Source organism: Vulpes vulpes, chromosome 6 (assembly GCF_048418805.1).
Source record: "Vulpes vulpes isolate BD-2025 chromosome 6, VulVul3, whole genome shotgun sequence".
Taxonomy (NCBI): domain Eukaryota; kingdom Metazoa; phylum Chordata; class Mammalia; order Carnivora; family Canidae; genus Vulpes; species Vulpes vulpes.
The window spans coordinates 91,327,710-91,339,077 of NC_132785.1; the positions used below are offsets into that span (position 1 = coordinate 91,327,710).

The following is an 11,368-nucleotide window of genomic DNA, read 5'->3' on the forward strand; positions in this document are numbered from 1 at the left end:
GAAGATTTGGTTGGGTTTCTTTCTTTCTCCCTACCCCTTCCTAATTAAAGACTAAATATGGAAACTAGTGATAGAGGATAACTATGACTATTGTGATCTTCAGCCTTCAGCTCTAGCATACTACTCCTTTTCAATTTTGTTTGCATTTTGCTTTGTTCTTTTTAAAAGGATAAACTGGACCCTAACATTTTCCTGTCTTCTACCAAGACAGAGATAGTTTAGGAACTATCACATTTTCTTGTTTTTTTCTAAGTCTATAAACTTCAAAATATTTTCTGCCAGGTTGGCAAAACTCTAATAAGCCCTTCACCACTGCAATTAAAGTGATGTTCCATCTAAATATAACCCTAAAAAGACATTATAAGAGCTCTATATAAATCTATTTTAATAAAGAATTTCCCTTACTGAGCATATTTTCATACTTATCACAAACATGTATACATCCTCACGATATTCAGATTATTCTAGGAATTGTGAGTCAAAAAAACAGCAGTGGTCAAAAAGGGAAGCTTAGGATCCTCCTTTGAAAGCAAACAGTACCTAGAAAGAAAAAAAGAAAAGAAGCAGGCTTTTATTTCTTTTAAAGTTGATATAACATAAAACAAACTAAACCCATGGTAGAGCCAGACAAAGTCAAACAATATATCAACTTCGAAGAGAAGATGCAGCAGGGAATGCTGTGTTACAAAGCATTATTCTTATGTCATCACCGTTTCCAGAAAATGCTCAAAGCTCCAACATTTGTTCACTTAGTGCAGGATTCACTTCTCAGCTGAGGAGGACCTTAGGAACAGTACACTTAGCACTCAGCAGTTATTTGACCTATTTTACTAATGTGTTTGGGAAGGAGGTTAATTAACAGTGGATGGCTATATCCTTAAGCTTAATTTTTCCAACAGCCCTGCTCATAAAAGGAAAAATTGAGTATGTATTGAAGGAAGCAAGCAATTAAGTTGCACAAATAGTGAGCTCATTGAACTGCAGCTGACTTCTATCATGTCAAAGAACAACTAAACACAGAAGCAATAAAAAGATTGTTGCCACGACCACCACTGAGAACCGACTGGCAATAAAGATGAATAACTTCCTACTTGAAGATTACTTGATTAAAGCTCTTTAGAAACCAAATGTTACACATAGGCATAAATGGAGCAAAATATTTTAATGCGTGTTTGGCAGGTTCAGAAACATTTTATAGTCAATTTTAAATGAAGGTTTATACAACAACAGTAAACTCCACTTAAAACAGCCTTTCCAACTGCTGTTCTTGCAAGCAAGCGGCTGTGTTCCTGGGGAAATCTTGAACTGTACTGTGGGATAAAAGTCCCATATCTAACAGAGTAAGGGGAGGGCGTTGGGGAGCCAAATTCCACAGGACCGAGTCCTCTGAAACCAAACCCAAGAGCAGAGCCAGAGAAGCCCATTCAGATGGCTGTGACCCTTGAAGGCAAGTAAACAGACTCCCTGGAGCAACAACCAGGAAATCTCTCTTTCCCCAACAACACTCTGCTCCCCTGCCCACCTCCCAAAGCTCTGAGAGGTCAAGTTTTAGCCCAAGCTGCCCTTCAAAAGAGTGTATTCACATCTAGGAGTTCAATACAGGTTGGCATCAGAACTGGCTCCCAGGACTATCAGTGTCAGCGAGGTGGGACAGGCATGATTTGACAAGGAAAATGTGTCTGGCAGAGGATTCTGCTCTCAACTTACAAGTGTCTATGGACGTGTCTGGAGAATATCAGCCTCTTTAAGGGCTAGACCCCAGCATTTACCTGCTGCCTTTAGGGGGAATACCAGGAAGAATTAGAAAAGACGAAAAGGATGAGGATTTTGCCATGAAAGTGGCTCATAAGCTAACATTAAAAACAAAAAGAGGCAGCAGCAGCTGCCCTTTGCTTTATTGCTCTCAAACCCACTACTGTAGAGAATTAAAGTCAGTCAGTCTATCACAAACTTGTCTGCCACCTCAACTTTATCCTTTCGCCCCTGCTACTCCATCTCTAAAATACTGAGGAGGGCTGACCTTCTTCTGAGCATTTCTCCCTGATTGTGCTTTAAGGGATTAGAGCCTTCAGATGATGATGAGCAGTTTTCCCCTCTCCTCAGCTCCAGTCCTCTCTTCCCTCACTCAGAAATTTTGCAGTGAGCACCTGTTGGGGCTTTTCTTTTTGTTCCACATGGCACCCTTCAGCATGCTGGGTATACGGTAAGTGTTTAATGCATGCTTTGGGGCTATAAACAGCAGGAAAGGCTCATCTTTATGTTCTTTTTGAAGATTTATTTTATTTTAACCATCTTGTTGAAATAATCAAGGAAATCAAAACTAGAGAAGCAATTTTATGCTACAACATGGGAAAAAAAAAGATACATTCTCAGTTCTCTTGGATAGAAAATGGGACCTAAAATGGCCTGAAGAAATGGTTAAGTACATGGTACCTTAATTCCACAATCTAGTCAGACAGATCCACCCTTTACACACTATTTTCGAGAGACTCAGAGCTGAATTTGATGCCTGGAATTTTTAAATGTTTGATTTAGGGGAATTCTCACTGCAAAGCAAATTTATACTGCCAACTCTGGAAGAGCTTTATCAATGAAAAGTAGATATTTATAATTTTAGTAACATTCTTCCTCGCCGTCTTTCAAGAGGACTAGTCATTGGATATGCATGCCAATCTAATAAAGAAATAAGTTAGGAAAGAGTTAGAATATTTATATAAATGATATTTTACTTGCAGAAAGAAAACTAGTGGTATACTCCTTTCCTTCCATTTCAGCATCTCCAACTTAAAGCCTTGCATGAGCTTTGAACTCCAGGTACTCCACTAAGACTTTCCACCCCTGCGCACTAAAGTTCTGGAGACAGAATGAATAGCACAGCACCGGAAGGGGGGTGGAAAAAGAAAGTAACAACTGTTCAGAGATGGCAACTGTCTGCTCTCAAGAAACCCCTCCAGGCTTAGGTTCACTATCCAAACTCCGAAGTCCAAGACTCTTCAGTCCCCCTGTGTTAAGAGAATGAGAAAAATGCCTAGGAAAGCCCACGGTTTCCTTCCTCATTGAGGAAAGGAAGCAGCAGAGGTAGCAGACGTCCATGTGCAGCCATCACTTCCTCGGGGGCTGGTGTTCATTTCCACCCACTGGGATGGAGTCTGGCAGCTTCATAACCGGAGGGAGATACATGATCCAAGAATCCATTTTGGCTCCAATTCTAGCCTTGTAAAGGCCAGTTCTGTCTAACTCTGAGAATCCTTATAAGCATTAGTAAGGATTTCAAATTGCCTCAAGTGTATGGCCAGAGAAAGGAGTTAGGTCAAAGAGTCTATCTTGAGTAAAGCTCAAGATACTCTTCAGAAATACCTTCAGATTAGGTAAAATAGAAAAATACATACAGAAGTGATAGAAAACATATATTTTCTCTTTTTCCATGGAGGAGTCAAAGAGTGTCAAGGTCCTAAATCAAAAGAAAAATAGAGTGTAATTCTAACAATGGAATCTAGAACAAATGGCTATAATAAGTTTGTTCTTCAAGAAACAAAAGAAATGCTGTGTATAATCAAAGTGCATTTAAATGTCAGCTTAACCATTCACTATCTTCTCCTTCAATTTTCCTCTCTTAAGAACCCTTATCTCAGTCCATGGTTTCTCCAATGACCAACCACCCTAAAGTAGAAATTTCTGCCATTTAAGTATCTCACCACATTCAATTCTCGACTTAGTATGTCACCTGGATTCTTCTCTTACTCCTACTTCTACTATCACTGTCCTACACCATGTCATCTATACCTGTATTATTATAATAGCCCCCCCCAAAGTAGTCCCCATTACCACTTGCTTTCTCCACTCCAAGTTCTTTGTCACATCCCTGACAGTTATCTTCCTAAGGTACAGTTATCGTTGTGGTGCACCCTCTCAGTCCAAAAGCTTTTACTAGTTTTCTGTTTTCTCTTAGAATGAAGTCCAAATGTCTGAGCATAGCATTCAAGGCTGTCAATAAATAAAGTGTTCTATACTTCAGTACTTACCTGCCTTTTCTCTTCACACACAGCTAATGCTCTACCCAGACCAGATTCAGCTCTTTTCTGTATCATGCCATGGGCTTTCATACTTCTAAAACTTTGTACTTTTCCTCTAGTTTTATTTCTTCAAACTCTGTTTCTGCTTTAAAGACTAATTCAAACATTACCACCTCTAGAAAGCCCTAGCCAATTCCAAGGCAAAATAAATTGCTCCCTATTCAGAACACATATACTCCTTTATTCTAATATTTCTCCCAATCTGACTTGTATTCATTATTGTAGAATTTTCCATTTCCTCTAAAGGACATAGACAGTAGTTAATCCCTCCAAAGATGTCTTGGGTGCCTATTAGTGCCTTAAATAAGGTATGCATTTCATGAATGGTTCTTGCACTGAACTGACCAGTATAGAAATCATTAATTTCCACTTAAAGCTGAACCATGGATAAAAGACCAAGCCAAGAATCATAATCAAGAAAGACTTGGAAGGAAGAAAGGAACCTTAGTAAATGCTACTCAAACCGAGCCCCATGAATAAGTCTTTCATAAAAGAATAGAGATGGCCTAATCCATTGCTTCTTGACATTTTTGTATTCACACATTATTGTGAAGCGTTTGACTATGGTTGAGAACTGCCCTGACCAAATGGGGAGGCCACCTCTTTTTCAGCAGTAGAGACTTAAAATCTACATTTTAAAGGGTTCAATCAAGGCTCAACAGATAAACAACACAATAAAATATTATATATATAAAATATATAAATATACAACATATAAATATACATCTAAGATTCTGTTTCATTTTCATATCTCTACACACAGAGACATAATGAGGTATCTTGATAAAACAATTATTTAGTTCATATTTTTGCCATCATTCCAAAGAGGGAAAAAAGCCAAGAACTAAAACCATCTCCTTAGCCTTATTGGCATTAAGTAGTCAAATTCCCTGATACTCAGAAATCTGAGACAGGCTTATTGCAGTACTTATTCTCGCCTGGAATGAAAAAATGAACTCAAACTTCCAAAAGAAAACCATAATTTTCCAACATCTTCTCATACAAGTCTTGCCTCTCCCCTGAAACTTTTGAGTCAACTCTTCCTGAGATGAATCACGTTAAGAAATGGATCTCTTAATTGCACCATATAAGCTAAACAGTAAGCCATGACCTCATCACCCTGGATGTAATAAAAGGGCAGAGACACTCAGGCATTTCAACAACATCTTAATTCCTGCACTGTTCTGGTTTATTATAAAGCAGGCCTGTGTGCAGGACGACATTTTTAAAAATGCTTTTATCTCCGGTTCGCATGTTAGCAGATCTCATGGTCTTATATCTCTGCAGATTCAGAGGTCTGAACTGTGCAAAAGCTAAGCAGGCAGGCCAATGAATTTACTTGAGAAAAAAAGAAATCTAATCCTGAAATGACACTTGGACTTGAGAGGAACAAGGAGTTGGAGAACCCCAAACTACACAATTATCCCCAGGCACAAGTCAAAAACACAAACAAACAAAACCTGGAACTGAACAAATGTCTGAATGCCACAGCCAGACTGAAGTAGAAGCAATAGGAGGCCAAAGAAGAAACAAGGGAGAAACACAATACTATACCCCTCGGCTGGCACATCACTTTCTGACCCTTGATTTACCATGAAGTTCTTCTGATGCGATTTGCTAGATGTAGCATTAGTAGGTTCCATTTATATATGGAGACCTCTATAGCGTGAATCCCATATAAGCACAAATATCTACCCACTCTGTATCTGGTAGAGAAGAAAAGTTCCTAAAATGATGGTCCAGTGAGGAAGAAAAAAAAAGTATTTGGGTCATTCTGCAAGAAAGTTCATCTTTGTGTATGGAAGAAAATGTATTTGTACCACATCTATAACTCCAAATATAGATATTTCAACAAGAGTTAACACTTTAGCCCATCAAATCACACACACACAAAAAAAAATACATTTAACTTGTTTAGGAGGATAGAAATTGCCCCCAGCACACAAAGGAAGTATTGAGAGGTACAGCCACCAGCAGAATTCGCAGTATTCAATAATTCCACAAGCTCAACCACTGATCTGGAGTGACTATTCTTCCTCTGTATCATTTCCTCACCATAGAACACATCATTCCAAGTGTTCTCAGATGGTGCTATCGATTACAAATAGCTGTGAGCTTGCTGTTTCGCATTCCATTGCTTATCACTGTTGGGAGCCTTGACCAATGGGCCTTCTGTTCTGAGTGTCCCACTTACAACTGAGTCTTTACCTTTAGACTGGGTTCATGGGAGAGAACAGCAAAGTTAAAAACTGACCTGGAAACACAGTCCGAGTTCATGGTGGCACTCGTGCTATAGCCCACAGAGCAGATAGGTGGCAGAACTTCAGTTTTACCATCTGTAAAAAGGGAATAGTCAGTTGAGTTCCAAGACTCAATTTAAAGTAGTGATTTACAAACAAAACAAAACAAAAACACCACCACCATCAACAAAAAGCATCTACAGACAGATGCTCTAGTAAAAATTAGGCATATATTTTATGAGAACTGTCCAGAAAGAGTTGAGCGGATTGTAGGCAGAGACCAGGAAGATTTTGCCTCATAATCAAGATTAAATCCCTTTCTATGACTGTCAACATTAAGCTACAGTGATTGTGATTAATGTGGCCTTGAAATTACTAAAATTAAGAAAGGTGCTTTGCTCTAATCATCTGTGGCATACACTATTTTCAACAACAACATTCTTTTTTTTTTTCTCAAATATTTTATTTATTTATTCGAGAGAGGGAACAAGCAGGGGGAGTGGCAGGCAGAGAGAGAGGGAGAAGCAGGCTCCCCGCCAAGCAAGGAGCCCAACTCTGGAGCTTGACCCCCCCAGGTCCCTAGAATCATGACCTGAGCTGAAGGCAGACACTTCACGGGGTGAGCCATCTAGGCACCCCCAGCAATGGCATTTCTGCAAAAAAAGGAGAAATGGGGGGAAAGCCTAGAGTAAAAATCTTTTATCCAAGTACCTTGAAACAGCTCCTTTCAGGGAAGAGTCTAGCATCTTCAGAATAAAATAGCATTGTCTCAATTCCAAAGAATTTAAGCAACCCAAACCCCATGTAGTTGGCAAAGTTATGATATACATCATTTAACAGAAGCATTGACCCTAGGGCAGCATAAACACATGAAACTTTCTTTTCTTCCTTTACCTGTTCAGCGCTGAAAGGCAGCACAAGGGAAAGAGGAAAGGGGTTTCAACTTCCCAGGATCCCCTTCCTGATAATAATGTTCCTCTTTACAGAGTAGTAGTGAGGAAAAGCATGTGCATTTGTACAATTTCCAAGAAACCTTGTGGTTCCTTAAATAGAAAAGGGCATGTGGAGAATATTTCAAAGCAAAACAGAACAATAACAAAACTGTTGAACTTAATCTAAGTACAACATCGGCTGCTACTTCTAGAGGAATGGAGGGATGCTAAGGTGAGGAAAAAAGTAAATATTCAGGACTATGATAACAGTCCCTGAACTCACTTTAATGCTAGATAGTCCAGGATGTTTTCTCATCAAACTTTAAGTACAGAAGAAAACTGTATGCATATAAAGAATCGGGGACTGAGATATTCTTGTTTCTCTTTCTGTTTTCACTGTTTATAAAGCGACCTTGAGGAGCCCTCGTTTATCTTTGCCGCTGTTTGCTGACTTGTGGTGTTTAGATCAAGTTTTGATACTTGTGTCTTTAGCTGGCCACGAAAAGACAGCTGGTCCAGAGGCCAGAATCAGGGAGAGAGAAATTGCAGGGCTTATCAAGTCATCCGAGAGGCCTTGTTGTGCTCATCCTTTGTAAACAATAAGACATGTCAGCGTCCCTGGTTGCTGTCATTGCTGACAGTTCTCTAAAGACCAGTATGTGTTGAATTCTTTAAAGTCGGATTGCACCCGGTGAGAGAAACGATAGTGTGAGATGAGGGGGACTTCATGGATATCTGAGTACCTTGGGAAAAGAGAGGAATTGAGGCTTTTCACTCAGCAACCTAATGAAAACTAGACAAATAGTCTTGCATTTAATATATAGTTTCCACCAATTCATGCTTCTTTTGTTAGGAACAATTCTACCCTCTATAGGAAAAGAGACAGTTCAAAATAAAGAAATAATTTCTCATTGACAAGGGAGCTTCAGGTAAAGCAATGCTTATGAAAGGCAAAGAAAGGATAAGAAATTGAGTTTATATTGGTAAATTTCCATTGCACAACCATTTCATTGCTTTAACTTCATAGACCCCAAAACTTTATGCCCTTGAACAAGTAATCAAATGCAAAAGAACAGAAATAAATAATCCATTTGGGATAGCCAGAACTGCATGCAAAACACAAAGAATACAAGCTTTAAGAAATATAAATGAGAAATTGTGGCAAAGAAGGGACGGACCTGAAAATAAGTTACTAAAGCCATATCTAATGTTTAAGGAATAAATAACTTCACACGCTCTGCCGAAAATCCATAAAGGTATATTTTGAACAAAGATATACTTGTATAAATTAATACAATCACACACACACACACACACACAGAAATCCCAATTCGCAGCATTATTCATCATTTCTAACCTGAGACTTTTAAAATGTATAAAATGAAGATTAAATTCTTTTCATAAAAAAGGATAGCACATGTTGAAGTAGAACAAAACCCACATGAGGTCTCAAAATCCCATTATTATAGCAACTGGTAATGTGTTATATTCAAGACTAATTTTGCCATAACATTTAAGTTATCGATTTTTGAGGTTAATAATGTTTCAGAGGAAAGAAAATTTCCAGTGTTTCTATTTTCTTCTTTCTAGGAAGATTTCCTAAAAGCGTTTGCTTCATTAAACGGTCTAAAATGTCTGAGAGGACAAAATGTCTTAGATTCATTTGTATAATATTAGGATCCAAAACTTTGAGAATATCCTTTTAATATCAAATTTATCCCTGAAATAAGGATCATCTCTACATACAAGGCCAGAACTGAAGTTTCCATTAATCTAATGGTATAGTTTTTAACGTGGAGTTTTACTTGTTCCTACATTATAAACACTATATGATGGTACAGAGTCATAAATGATTCTTCCCAAGTCTGTCCTTCTATCCTCTTCTTCCTTGAGACAGCCGGGCCATATCTTATACAGTTACAGACTAAGTATCAAGCCTGAGAGTCCGTCTGAACTATAAAATGCAGAGAGCAATTTAAGAAAAAGTTTTGCAAATTTCTGTTAACCAAATAAAGAGTCACCCCTGTTTACCTAATATTCCTACAAGCAGAAAAACTAAAGGCCTATTGGCATGACCTAGACAGACACTGCTGAGCAGCTTTCCAAAGAGCAAATGGTAAAAATAAAATAAAATGAAAAAGATTTGCCTGTCATGGGAGTTGGTCAATAAAATGCAACAGTGTTTATTACAACATTTAAAGTCTGTGATTAAGAACACCAAAAGGCCTAAACTAGAAAGGTTTTCAGCCTGTAATTTCCCTGCAGTCCTGGCCTGTACTTCCTTATGAGTTAGCTCAGCAGGGCTTTTTTTCCATGTCCATCATCAGCTTGTAATTATTGCCATTCTCAAAGCTATGCCAGATGGGCCTTTAGAAGCAGGCATGCAGCTTGTTTATGAGAGAAAGAGCTGTAATATTACTCTACACAGAGACCTATCTGGTCCCACTCAAAGAGCCCTGCTCCTCCCTCCCCAACCCCCAAACCCACCCCCACTACTATTCTGTCTTCCTCCCCTAGACAGCCCTCTCAGTTTCAGCTCCCTGTCCCAGCTGAATGGCCTGGTGAAGGGCTCTGACCATGGGAGCCAAGAGATATCTGTATCTTCAAGCATATGGCCTAATCGTCACCTTTCACCATTCACATATGGAAATGAGGCCAACATCCAAAGGAAAGATGCACTGTGGACTCTTTCCCCTACATATTCTTGTGCAGAGAGGCTCTATTTGAAACACCAGAGCTGCATGTCTACTTTTCAGAACACAGATCTCCCTAGTTACCACAACTGTGTCTTCCATTTCTCTTTTCTGGGAATTCCTCATTGGCTGAAAATGAAATTCCCAGCAAGATTCTCAAGGACAAATCTATACTCACTTTGTCTGGTAGAAGGATAAACATTCGTAAGAAGGTTGAGGTCAAGGAGCTGTGCAAAGCAACACAGGCGAAGGCAAAAGCGCCTAACCAGGGGTTCATCTGGTGATAGGCCTGGGGTGTTAGGTATCCCAGAGGGCCAAGCAGAGCTTCAATCAGCAGTTAATGAGGCAAGACCTGCAACAGATAGCCACTTTTAACTTACAAAAGCTTTTAGATGTCTCTGTTTACTTTGATCCATTTCAGTTCATTTGAGCCTGGTTAGGGTGCATTTTCCTTTCTTTCTTTCTTTTTTTTCCCCCCCTCCTTAGATAAACCCTCTGCTCCCACCCCCATCTCTATCCCACCTCCCAAACAATAGTATCATTTACCAACTTTATACCTAAGTTTTGAGATCTTCTGTCAAGGTCGGCAACAATTATATAAAACACAAGGAGAGGAAGACGGGCACCGCGGTCTGCCTATAGAACGGTAATTTCAAAATCCCACCAGTGAAAGATAAATGAAAAGGAGAACGGGACAGGAAAGGCTGCATTTTCAGACAGATTTAGTTATTTGTTTCTGATTAGGCCAAGTACACGTTCTTTTATCTCCTGTTATTTTAGCCATGGGATGACCAGAGAGCTTTCTTTGTTAAAATGTTTCGGAGCGGATAAAACTAATTTACTGGAATGTGAAATAATCCCGAAAGAAACTGTACCTGATGGTCACAGATGGGGGAGATCACTTTAACGGGCCGTTGTTCCCAGGCCCCGGGGCTGGGGCAGGGCTCCCCACACGCGAGGCAGAGATATCGCTTGCGCCGAGGGATTTGCACGTGGGACGCCCTCTTACCGGGGACGCTCCGGTGTAATGAGCTTTTAATTAGGTCGGCTTCGTGCCTGACCCCACTATACCGCGAGCCCGGGGGTGGGGGGGACCTCCCTGCCCCCCGCACAGGCGCAGATAAGTCCCGGAGCCCTTCCCGGCATGCCTCGGGCGAGCGCTGCATCCCAGCATGCCCCTGGCCACCCACCTTCCCAGCATTCCTTGAGCGGCCCCTCCTCCCACCTCGCCCGTTTCTCCCGTTTGTAGCCTCCCTCCGACCTGCACCCTCTCCTCGTTCTCGCTCTCCTTCCTGGGCCCCTTTCCAGTTCACCTTTCCTTCGTTCAGAATATCGTATTTGAGGCACACGTGTGTTTAAAAAGCAGGACAAAACAGACCTCGGGTCATCTAGGCAGCAAAATTTCATAAATACACAGGGGCAAGCACAAA

At 40.1% G+C, this 11,368-nt stretch overlaps 1 protein-coding gene across 1 annotated transcript in view; it reads right to left on the reverse strand.

The window, feature by feature from the left end:
• Nucleotides 1-11,097, reverse strand: part of BMP4 (bone morphogenetic protein 4) — a 190,821-nt gene extending 179,724 nt beyond the window's left edge. The window contains exons 1-3 of the mRNA XM_072761613.1: nucleotides 10,814-11,097; nucleotides 10,117-10,290; nucleotides 6,328-6,409 (exon numbers count right to left, since the gene is read on the reverse strand). The gene's annotated coding sequence lies outside the window, so the exon portion shown is untranslated. The remainder of the gene's footprint in view (nucleotides 1-6,327; nucleotides 6,410-10,116; nucleotides 10,291-10,813) is intronic.
• Nucleotides 11,098-11,368: the final 271 nt, after the last annotated feature.